At 46.5% G+C, this 12,165-nt stretch overlaps 1 protein-coding gene across 1 annotated transcript in view; it reads right to left on the bottom strand.

Annotated features, from left to right (window-relative positions):
• Nucleotides 1–12,165, bottom strand: part of CLXN (calaxin) — a 153,294-nt gene that overhangs the window by 31,755 nt on the left and 109,374 nt on the right. The window lies entirely within an intron of this gene.

The raw sequence follows: 12,165 nt of genomic DNA on the forward strand, positions 1-12,165 counted from the left end.
ACCTAGGTTCCCAGGGCATTGGGGTTCCAGGGGATCCCTATGAACTGCAGCATATATTTTGCCACCCATAGCGAGCCCAAGCAAAGGGTTCTGCAGGACTGCCATTGCAGCCTGCTTGAAAAGGTGCAAGCACCCTTTCACTGCCACTTTTCACTGCACCAGGTCACTTAAAAGTCACCCCTATGGCAGACTTTCTAGCCCAGAAGGCAGGATGCAAGGTACCTGTGTGTGAGGGCACCCCTGCACTAGCAGTGGTGCCCCCACAAACTCCAGGCCCATTTTCCCAGACTTCATGAGTGCGGGGACACCATTTTACACATGTACTGGACATAGGTCAATACCCATGTCCAGCTACATAATGGTAACTCCGAACATAGGCATGGTTGGTATCAAACATGTTGGAATCATAGCCCAATGCTTTTGCAAGCATTGGTTGTATGATTCCATGCACTTTGAGGGCTCCTTAGAGGACCCCCAGCATTGCTCCTACAGCCTTCTAGGGATTTCCAGGCAGTCCAAGCGGCTGCCACCTCACAGACAGCTATCTGCCCTCCTGTCGCTTGAGCAGCTCAGGCCCAGGAAGGCAGAACAAAGGATTTCCTTTGGGAGAGGGGTGTTACACCCTTTCCCTTTGGAAATAGGTGTTACAGGCTTGGGAGGGGTATCCTTCCAAGCCACTGGTAATGCTTTAAAGGGTACATTTGGTGACCTCTTTCCATAAACCAGTCTACACCGGTTCAGGGACCCCAGTCCCTGCTCTGGCGCGAAACTTAAAAAAAGGAAAGGGGAGTGACCATTCCCTTGTCCATGACCACCCCAGAGGTGGTGCTCAGAGCTCTTCCAGAGGGTCCCTGCGTATTGCCATCTTGGATTCAAGGTTGGAAGCGAACTCTGGGAGCATCTGAGTGGCCAGTGCAGGCAGGTTACGTCAGAGTTCCCTTATGATAGGTGGTCTCCCAGCTAGGTGACCAATCCCCCTTTCAGGGCTCTTTAGGGTCTCTCTCTTGGGTGGTTTCTCAGATTCTGTTTGCAAGACTCCAGCAGGATTCCTCTGCAACCTCCACTTTGACTTCTGACCGAAAAAACTGCATCTGGACGCTCCAGAACCCTGGCTGCAACAAAGAAGCAAGATGCTCCCTGCAAACATTGTATCCACGGCTCCTTCCAACAACTGTAACATTTCCCCAGTCGTGCATCCTCTAAGGACAGCCTGTCTTCAGCCTGCACAAGAAAGAAGAATGAATTTCCCTTAGAGTGAAGGGGTCACTCCCCTGCATCTGCAGGCACCAACTGCAATGACTACTAGTTGAGTGGATCCACTCTCCTGCTGAGTAGCGTAGATCTGTAACACAGGTGGTGGACTGAAGTGGCCCTGACTGTCCTCTCTTCCAGCTGTCCAACTTGGGTTGAGGTAAGCCCTTGCCTTCCCACGCATGACAATACCCCGTGGACATTGTCAAGGCTTGTTGGCATCCTCTCAAAGGGATCTTCAGGCATCTTGAAGCCCCATCCCCTAGCACTTCATCCTGCGATGCATAGCTCCCTGAGTGGTTCTCTGTCGGCGTGGGACTCCTTTTCATAGTGCTGTGTGGGCTCCTTCTTCGAGTTCTGTGTCCCCATCCTGTGGGACTCCTGTGGGTGCTGGCTGTGCTTCTGTGGGCTCTCTGTGTCGCCAAGGGTCCCCTCTGACTCGCCCTCCTGGGTAGAGTCCATCTGGTCCTTCCTGGTCCCCGGCAGCACAACTTTCTGCCAACCGCAAGATTTGCGCGTTCCAAGGCTTGTTGGTGGAATCCGAAAATGCAAACCTGACTGCAATCCTCATTCTGACGTGGGACATCACCTGCATCCTCTAGAACCCATAGACTCCATCTTCTAGGGTGCAGTGCTGACTCTCCTTCCTCACCTTCAACTCATCTCTTGCACCTTCAGTCTGGTGTGTAGGGGCTCCTGCCCTTCCTAGACTCTGCTGTGCATGCTGGAATTGGTTCCCTTATTCCAAGGGTTGTCATGTCCAGGAATCCACTGTTGGTGTCTTGCAGTCTCTTCTTATCTTCTCTTCTAAATAGGTGTTCTGGGGAATTTACAGTGATTTACTCCTGCTTTCCTGGTTGCTGGAGGGTGCTGGGCTACTTACCTTTGGGCTTTCCTAGAACTCACAGCTCCCCTCTACATACTCCATTTACCTAGGTAGGGGACCAACTCTTGCATTCCATTTTTCTATTATATGCTTTGTGCTCCCTGAGGGCCATTATTCTCTATTGTGATTTTAACTATAGGGCACTGTTTTCTAACTTTGTTCTGCTTATTTCTGCATACTAGTGTGTATACCTTGTGTATTACTTACCTGCTAAGGAAATATAGCCTCTCTGGTATTTGTGGTATTTGTGTTACCAAATTAAAGTACCTTTATTTTTGTAACACTGAGTGTTTTCTTTCATGTGTGTAAATACTGTTTGTGACTACAGTGGTATTGCATGAGCTTTGCATGTCTCCTAGTTAAGCCTTGGCTGTTCATCCATAGCTACCTCTAGAGAGCCTGGCTTCTAAACACTGACTACACTACACTAATAAGGGATACCTGGACCTGGTATAAGGTGTAAATACCTTGGGTACCCGCCACACACCAGGCCAGCCTCCTACATAGGTGGTGCAGCAGTAGGATAAGCACTTGCAATTGCCTTATCACTCTTTCCACAGTTTCTAGTATCTAAAGTTTAGGCAAGCTAGAATCTAGGCACATCCCTTGCTCTAAACTTCTTTCAGAAAGACTAGGAGTTAGGTAGGTTAGGTACACCCTATACTGCCCTAACACACACCATGCCTGCAACTCGGCACACCACGGAGGTCATGGACTCTCCCTATATGAACCTGACCTTCAAGGAATTGAAGGGGGTGTGTGCAGAGAGAAAGCTAGACATGGGGAGGAACCCTAATAAGAGTCTGCTCTTGGGCCTTCTCCTCCAGGATGACCAGTATCAAGCTGGTAGCCAGGAGGAGGAGGAAGAAGAAGTAGACCCTAACCCCTCTGAGGTAGAACATGACATTGTAGATTTGGGGGAGGGTACCTCAAATGGTCTTAATGTTTCTAGCAGACCCACTAGCATAGCTGGAAGTGGGAAGGGAAGCCATGCTGGTGGGGCCCCCTTTATACTCAGAAGGCAAGAAGAAAGTGTTACTAACCCTAGGAATAGATCCACCTCTGCTACTTCTCATATCACTTCAGTGTCTGAGGGGTCACACTCCACAACTCCAGAAGATGACTCTATAGGTAGGGAGCTCAGGAAATTGAGACTGGGGGAGGCCAGGTTGAGGCTGCAGCAGCAACAGCAAGCCCTAGATAGGGAGGCCTTGGCAGTGGAGAGAGAGGGGCAGGGATTGGGTCTAACATCTCATGGTGGCAGCATCTCAGGCTTCAGGGATCACAGGGTCAGGGAGGACTCCTTTGATTCCAGAAACCTGCACAAAATTGTTCCCTCAGACAAGGTGTGTGATGACCTCTACAAGTGGTTTGCTGCACTTGAGAGGGCCAGTAAAGTTCAGAGGGTCCCCCAAAGGCAGTGGGCTGCGATCCTCTGGTTGTCCTTCTCTGACAAGGGGAGGGATAGACTTCTCACGGTCAGAGAAGAGGATGCAGACAATTATACCATTCTCAAAACTGCACTCTTAGATGGTTTTGGTCTCACCACTGAGCAATATAGAATAAAGTTCAGGGAGACCACAAAAGAGTCCTCACAGGATTGGGTAGACTTTGTGGACCGTTCTGTGAAAGCTTTGGAAGGCTGGTTACATGGCAGCAAAGTCTCTCATTATGAGGGCTTGTACAATTTACTGAGAGAGTATATTTTGAATAATTGTGTGTCTGATGTGTTGCACCAATACTTGGTAGACTCAGATCTGACTTCTCTCCAAGAAATGGGAAAGAAGGCAGACAAATGGGTCAAAACAAGGGAGAGCAGAAAGAGTCACACAGGGGGTGACAAAGAAAAGAAAAAGGAAGCAGGTAAGTCTCATGACAAGGGTGGGGACAAAGATAAAAAAAGGGTCTTCATCAGGCCCACATACCGCTTCTGAGGGTGGGTCTAAATCCTTTTCCAATAACAACAGATCAAAAAACCTTGGTGCTACATTTGTAGAAATAAAGGCCATAGGGCAGGAGACAGCTCCTATCCTAAGAAAAGCACCAAACCTCCTACCACTACAACCTCAACCTCTACAACTAGTGCCCCTAGCAAAAGCGGTAGTGGTGGGAAGACTAATACTACTAATAGTCAGTCCAAAGATGTAGCAGGGAAAACTCTGAGAAGAGTAGTGGGGGCTGGTTTAGTTAGGGAAAACACTGAGGCTGTTTTGGACTATGATGGTGGCATTGACACTGCCACCCTTGTTGCTTGTCCCCTTAATATGGATAAGTACAGGCAACAACCCCTAATCAATGGTGTTCAGGTTGAAGCCTATGGGGACACAGGTGCCAGTGTCACCATGGTGACTGAAAAACAGGTGTCCCCTGAGCAACCCTTACTTGGTCATCAGTACCAAGGGACTGACGCCCACAACAATACTCTGAGCCACTCCATGGCAGTTGTTGATCTCAGCTGGAGGGATTACTGGTCCTAAAAAGGTTGTAGTGTTCACAGTGTCCAAACACCAGATTCGGGCTATACCATTTGGGGAAATAGTTAGGACCAGAAGAAACTGCAGTAAAGAACCTGAATTCAAACAATGTATTGGGAACATGGGTCAGCCTTTCAAATTAAGAGGGTATCAAGCTCAGAATATTGGAACAGTACAATGGAGAGCAACTAAGATGTCTAGAAAGACACATTGAAGCCCCTTCCTACTAGGGCGAGTAATGACAAGAACGATTAAGTGAGGATGTTGACTGATTATATAGGGGCTTCTGCTGCTTTAAGGAGGATGATGAGTAGTCACTGGAGAATCTTGTCTCAGGATGTAACCCTTAAAGGGTTCATTTCAAATAGAACTGAAATTACGTATTGGAGGGGTAGCTCCCTAAGGAGCCTTCTCAGCCCCAGCTACTCAATATACCGGCCGCAGGATCACTGGTTGTCCCAACATAAGAGAGGTTTTTTTAAGTGTGGTCAGTGCAGAGTTTGCAGGTGGGGATGCCATGGCAAAAAAGAGTTTTGAAATGCTGGTGATCGTGCCTTCAAAATTGAATCTAAGCTCAATTATAATACAAACTTTGTAATTTATTCTTTATGATGCAAGCGTGACCGTATGTATGTCGGTAGTACAATTCGCCCTCTGAGAGTCAGGATTAATGGACATCTGAGAGCGGTTAAAGATGACAATGAATGGTACCCAATGGTACAGCATATGAGAATATGTGAGGAACAAGATGGGACTAAATTCTTCAGATTTTTTCGGAATTGAGCATGTACCTATAGATCCCTGGGGTGGGAACAGGGAACTGGTTTTGAGGACGAAGGAGTCCTTGTGGATCATGCGTCTGAGAGCAGTTGAGGATGGGTTAAATACAGATCAAAAATTAGAGTACTTTTGGGGAAATTAACAATATTTCACAATGGGTGGGGATGGATTGAATTTGGATTCCAAATTGGAACGATTTTTAGGGAGAGCAGGGTCACTGATTACCAGATCGATGTAAGTTGATAGTCTGGATGTATATATTAGTAACAAATGTGTTCTGGAACTATGTTCAGAAATTTAATTAATGATTAGAGGTGCACACACATGGATGAAATGACTATGGAGCTTATGATTGTAGCTTCAATAGTGCGCCCTTTGTTTAGTTTGACTAGGGGGTTGTTTATACAATAGTTTGATGACCGCACTTTGGTACGATTATCATTATGTTTTTTCAGAACAGAAATCATTCCACAGGGTAGGGATGGTTACCTGGGGGAGTTCTGGATATATGAGTTATGTCCTTTGTGAGATATAGGAGCTATCAGTGCGATAACGATACTTGGGAACAGGTGAAGTATTATTGCACAAAGATGGCACCTGCCCCAATCCAGTTATCAGGGGTTAGGGAAGTCCTTTGTTAGTGTCTATTATGTAGTAGAGAATGAGGTAGTAGTCCTATGTTTGTGATTATTTCCTGTATTTAAGGAAGTAGTGGAAGAGGGACTATCCTTTGAAGAGATGGTACGGCAGCATACTCGCAGCACATGGAGATTTACTTCTCTCGGGGAGTGTCGATACTAAGGAAGACATGTAATCTTGTGATGGTTTACAGGCTTGATGCAGAATATTTGGGGCTAATGTGTTGTAGATTGTATTGTGGGTCCAGTTCAATTTTGTGCATGAAGGAGGAAGGGTGTACTTTTTTCATTTTCTTTTGTGATAGTGATTTTGACTTTTGAAGAGTTGAATTGAAGAGATTGGACACATATACCGTATTGGGTTTTCATTGATTACCAGGTATTGCCCATTGGTGTGGTGGGGAAGTGAGCTTATGAGCACCATATATTTCGCATGAGTATGCACAATGCCTCTAGATTAACTTGGATCAGTTACCAGGATTTGTTTGATAATGTATCACAGTCTTTTATCAATTGGTATTATGTGATAGCGCACAATGTTACTCACTAGTCACGATAGTGGTCACAATGATTTTTTTAATGTATTAATTGATTTCAGATTAAAATGGTGCACATGTATGCATGCATTTATATGTTTTAGATAATGGGACTTTTGGAGAACTAACTTGTGTTTTGTTTTCATGCTCACGATGATTGGTGAAGGGGTGATAAATTTGTTTGATCATATTCCTGAGGAGGTTGTTTTAATGATATTGTCAGCCCTGACAAAGTCGGTGGGCTATTTCCCAGGACGAAACACTTGTTGGCTGATCTGAGGCTGATTGGAAACCGATTAAAACTGGTTGAACTGCACTGCAGGACTGGAGTTTCAATTTGTGACAGGCCAAATTGAATCAAGCCAATTGGAGCTTGGATTTGAAGCTTGAGTGGCATCTGATGAATGAACATTATTACTTTATGTATAGACTATCCACAATATGAGTGAATAATGTCTTGAATTGCTTATAGGCATGTGCCTTAAATGTAGATTTCTTGTTTATGACAGTCTTTGATTGTTCAAATGTGGAGGGTGCAGTGTGTTTTTTCCCCCTTTTAAGTACATAGCTTTTTGGAGATTAGGATCAAGAGAGACTTCGAGTATTGGGTATTTGTGAGTGCCAATTCCCCTAAAAAAACACCACTCTTGTATCTTTCCTTGTAGTGTCCACAGACCTATCTATAGAGTATCTACTAGGGAACAACTTGGAGACTTCAGCTTGGGCTGAAGTAGAGTTGGGGGCCCATGCAGCAATTCTGGGCATTCCTGCGCATATCTTTGCTTTGAACAGAGCTCAGGCCAAGAAGCAAAGAGAACAGGGGAACTTGGATCCTGAAAGTATGGACCAAGAGCTTCCCAAAAGCAGGGGTAGAAAGGGTAAGAAATTATCCCCTACCCCTCCCTCCACTGATGATTCCCCCCTTAGAGGAGGAGGAATCTACTCATTGGACAGAACCTACACCTGAAGAACTCCAAGCTGACACAGCTGAGCTCTTAGTTGCAGAGGGGCCTGCCTGGTAGGAATTAAGTGTGGCTCATAAGACATGTCCCACAACTGAGGGGTTGATACAGCAAGCTGTCAAACAGGAGACAGGGGATGTCAGTGACACCCACAAGGTGTTCTTGGAAGACAACCTCCTGTATTCAGAACCTATGGAACCGAAACCTGGTACCACCAGGATTGTTAGTACCTCTGCAATACAGAGAGTTTTTGTTAATCTTGGCACATGACATTCCCCTAGCTCAGTGGTTCCCAAACAGTTTTGGCCTGCGGAAGTAGTATGAAGAGAAAGAATCCCGGTGCAAATAAACCAAACGTGTTCGATTTTTGCAATGGTACAATGTAAATTGTAAAACCCATCAAGTTTGATTTGTTTACAATGAGTCTTTATCTTTCATACTACTGTGTGGCTTTATTAGCTGAATGGCAGTCGGAAAGAAAAAACGTGGAAACACATCAAACTTGACTGGTTTTGCAATTTACAACGGAACATTGCAGAAACTTAACACGTTTGATTTATTTGCACAGTAATGCTTTCTTTTTCATGCTACTGCACGTCTCCACTCTAAACATCACATGGCTTTAGAATGGAGCCAAGCAGTAGTATGGAAGACGAAGAATCGCAGTGAAAAAAAATCAAACGTTATGGTTTTGCAATGCTATGATTTAAATGGTAAAACCCATCGAGTTTTATTTGTTTACACCTCGAGTCTTGCTTTCACACAGTGAAAAGATTTCCAATGTTCCCAAGGTGTGCGTCACACACCTGGTGAGCACTGACGGCACACACTTTTGAAAACACTGCCCTAGCTGGTCACCTGGGGCAAAGCAAAACTTGTGACAGACTGGTCCCTCACTTTCACTGGCCCCATATGTCTGAAGACACAAAGGAGCACCCCAAAGGGCCCCTTAATTCCACTTCCAGTTTTGGGGTAGAGATTGACATTGTTGCCCCCCTAGACCTTCCCACAGCTTCTGGAAACAGATTTATTCTGGTGGTGGTGGACCATGCCTCCAGGTATACAAAAGCCACACCTCTTAGGACTACTACAGCTCCTGCAGTAGCCAAAGCCCTCCTGGGAATCTTGTGGGAGTGTGGTGTAACTTATAAATTCACCACCCCTTACCATCCCCAAACAAATAGCTTGGTTGAGCGTTTTAACAAAACACTCAAAGGCATGATTATGGGACTCTGAAAAACTCAGGAGGAGATTGGATGTCCTATTGCCATGGCTCCTCTTTGCCTACGGGAAGGTACCCCAGAAGGGAGTGGGCTACAGCCCCTTTGAAATCCTTTTTGGTCACCCTGTTAGGGGTCTACTTGCTCTTGTGAAAGAGGGATGGGAACAACCTCTCAAGCCCCCTAAGCAAGACACAGTGGATTATGTACTTGGTCTTAGATCAAGGATGGATGAATACATGAAGAAGGCCAGTAGAAACCTTCAATCCAGCAAAGAAGTGCAAAAGCAATGGCATGACCAGAAGGCTGTTCTACCTGTGTACCAACCAGGACAGAAAGTTTGGGTCCTGGAGCCTGTGGCTCCCAGGCACTCGAGGACAAATGGAGTGGACCACATACCATAGTAGAAAAGAAGGGTGAGGTCACTTATTTAGTAGAACTTGGCACTCCAAGTAGTCCCCTAAGAGTACTTCATGTGAACCGCCTAAAGCCCAACTATGACATGGCTGACTTAAAATCTGCTCATGGCCACTGATGAGGGATAGGAAGAAGGGAGTGACCCTCTCCCTGATCTCTTCTCAAACTCTGCAGCTGATGGCTCAGTAGAGGGCGCAGTCTTAGCAGATTGCCTCTCTGAGTCTCAAAAAGAAGACTGCAGAAATCTAGTACAGTTCCCTGAACTATTTTCACTTACACCTGGTCAAACCACATGGTGTGAACACACCGTTGACACAGGGGACAGCCTGCCTGATAAGAGTACAATTTACAGGCAGCCTGACTGTAGGAAAGTACCTTCTTTCTTGGCATGTTACTGTAGGAGGCTGGCCTGGCTTATAGTGGGTAACTGATGGTACTTACACCTTGTGCCAGCTCCAGTTATTCCTTATTAGTAGATTAGTAGTGTTCTAGTACCTTAGGCTGATAGAGGTAGCTATAGCAGAGCAGCTTAGGCTGAACTAGGAGACATGCAAAGCTCCTACTATACCACTTATATCATATAGGTACTATATCATAGGAAACACAATACTCAGAGCTACTTAAAATAAAGGTACTTTATTTTAGTGACAATGTGCCAAAAATATCTCAGAGGATATACTCCCTTAGGAGGTAAGTAAAATACACAAAATTTACACAGAAACCAAAATCAGGTAAGTAAACAGTCAGAAAGTAGTGCAAATACTGTAGAATACAATAGGATGCAATGGGCCTATGGGCAACACAAACCATATACTAAGAAAGTGGAATGCGAACCACAAATGGACCCCTAGGCTGGTGTAGTGTGTAGATGGTCACTGGGAGTGTAAGAAAACACTAAGGGTGTCCAAGATACCCCACCCCAAGACCATGAAAAGTAGGAGTTAAGTACTACTATTTCTCCAGAAACACACTAAACTCTTTGATAGAGGATTTTGCAAAGACTACAACAGACTGCAAAGCTCTGAAGACAGATTCCTGGACCTGAGGACCTGCAAGTCTGAGAGTCGTGAAAGTGTCCGGGGGGGCAGGAGCCAACTAAACCCCAGGTGAAGGTGCAAAATGGCTGCCTCCGGATGGAATAAGCTGAAGTTTCTGCAACATCAAAAGGTGCTAGGAACCTCTCCTTCGTGCAGAAGATGTCCCACGGAGTGCTGGAGGATGCAGAGTTGTTTCTTTGGCAAAAGACCACAAACAAGTCTTGCTAGCTGCAAAGGTCACGGTTGAAGAAAAAGGTTGTTGCCTGGGCCCAGGAAGGACCAGAAGGTCGCCACTTGGGAGAGGAGACAGAAGGGGCCCTCAGCAATGTAGAGAACCCACACACAAGAAGTCCTTGAACACGGGTTCAAGAAGACTGAGCACGGTGGTCGTCTCAACACTACAAAAGAGGGTCCCACGAAGCCAGAGGTCAACTCAGGGAGTTGAGCAATGCAGGACGGGGTGCTGGTGAACGGGGCTTTGCTGTGCACAAAAGATTCCTTGAAAAAGTGCACAGAAACCCTAGCAGCTGCAGTTCACTTGGTGCACCGGATTACTGTCTGGAGAGGGAAGGCAAGGACTTACCTCCTCTAAATTTGGACAGTTGGACCACTGGACAGTCTGGGTCACTTGGGTCCACCACCTGTGTTCCAGGGGCCACGCTCGTCAGGATGAGAGAGTACTGGTGATGCTGAAATTTGGTGCCTGCTGGAGCAGGGGGAAGGTTCTGTCGACCCACAGGAGACTTCTTCGTGGCTTCCAGTGCAGGATGAAGGCAGGCAGCCCCCAAAGCATGCACCACCAGGAAACGAGAAAGCCGGCAGGACTAGGCACTACAATGTCGCTGGTAGTCTTCTTGCTACTTTGTTGCCGTTTTGCAGGCGTCCTGGAGCAGTCAGCGGTCGATCCTTGGCAGAAGTCGAAGAGGGAGATGCAGAGGAACTCTGGTGAATTCTTGCAAGTCGTTTTCTGAGGAAAAGCCCACAGGAGAGACCCTAAATAGCCCTCGGAGGAGGATTGACCACCCAGTCAGGTAAGCACCTATCAGCAGAGGTCTCTGATGTCATCTGCTGGCACTGGCCACTCAGAGGTCTCCAGTGTGCCTTCACACCTCTGGATTTAAGATGGCAGAGGTCTGAGACACACTGGGGGAGCTCTGGGCACCACCCATGGGGAATGGATGGACGGGGGAGTTGTTACTCCCCTTTCCTTTGTCCAGTTTTGCGCTAGAGCAGGGACTGGGGGATCCCTGAACCGGTGTAGACTGGCTTATGCAAGGAGGGCACCATCTGTGCCCTTCAAAGCATTTCCAGAGGCTGGGGGAGGCTACTCCTCCCCAGCCCTTAACACCTATTTCCAAAGGGAGAGGGTGTAACAACCACTCTCAGAGGAAATTCTTTGTTCTGCCTTCCTGGGACAGGGCTGCCCAGACCCCAGATGGGCAGAACCCTATCTGTGGGGTGGCAGCAGCGGTAGCTGCAGAGAAAACCCCAGAGAGCTGGTTTGGCAGTACCCGGGGTCCATAGTGGAGCCCCGGGGATGCATGGGATTGGCACCCCAATACCAGATGTAGCATGAGGGGACAATTCCATGATCTTAGACATGTTACATGGCTATAATCGGAGTTACCATTGTGAAGCTACATATAGGTATTGACCTATATGTAGTGCACACGTGTAATGGTGTCCCTGTTGTAATTTAGTAGCGATTAGATTAAGCATTAGCAGAAGACATCTTGTATTTAGCAACTATTGTGAACATTTCATGGAATCCATTTTGTATTCATGGCAGCCATTATCTCTGCCACATGCTGCCATGTGCTCGCCATATGCTCTGTCCAACCTTCCTGTTAACTACTCTTGAAAATCTGTCTAGTGACAAGTTATATTTAGCATCTCCCACTTTCCACATGCCCAGTAAGGTCTGCAGCTGTTAGTAATTAGTAACTGGCAGTAATGTGTCTACT

The sequence above is a fragment of the Pleurodeles waltl genome, chromosome 10 (genome assembly GCF_031143425.1).
Source record: "Pleurodeles waltl isolate 20211129_DDA chromosome 10, aPleWal1.hap1.20221129, whole genome shotgun sequence".
NCBI lineage: Eukaryota > Metazoa > Chordata > Amphibia > Caudata > Salamandridae > Pleurodeles > Pleurodeles waltl.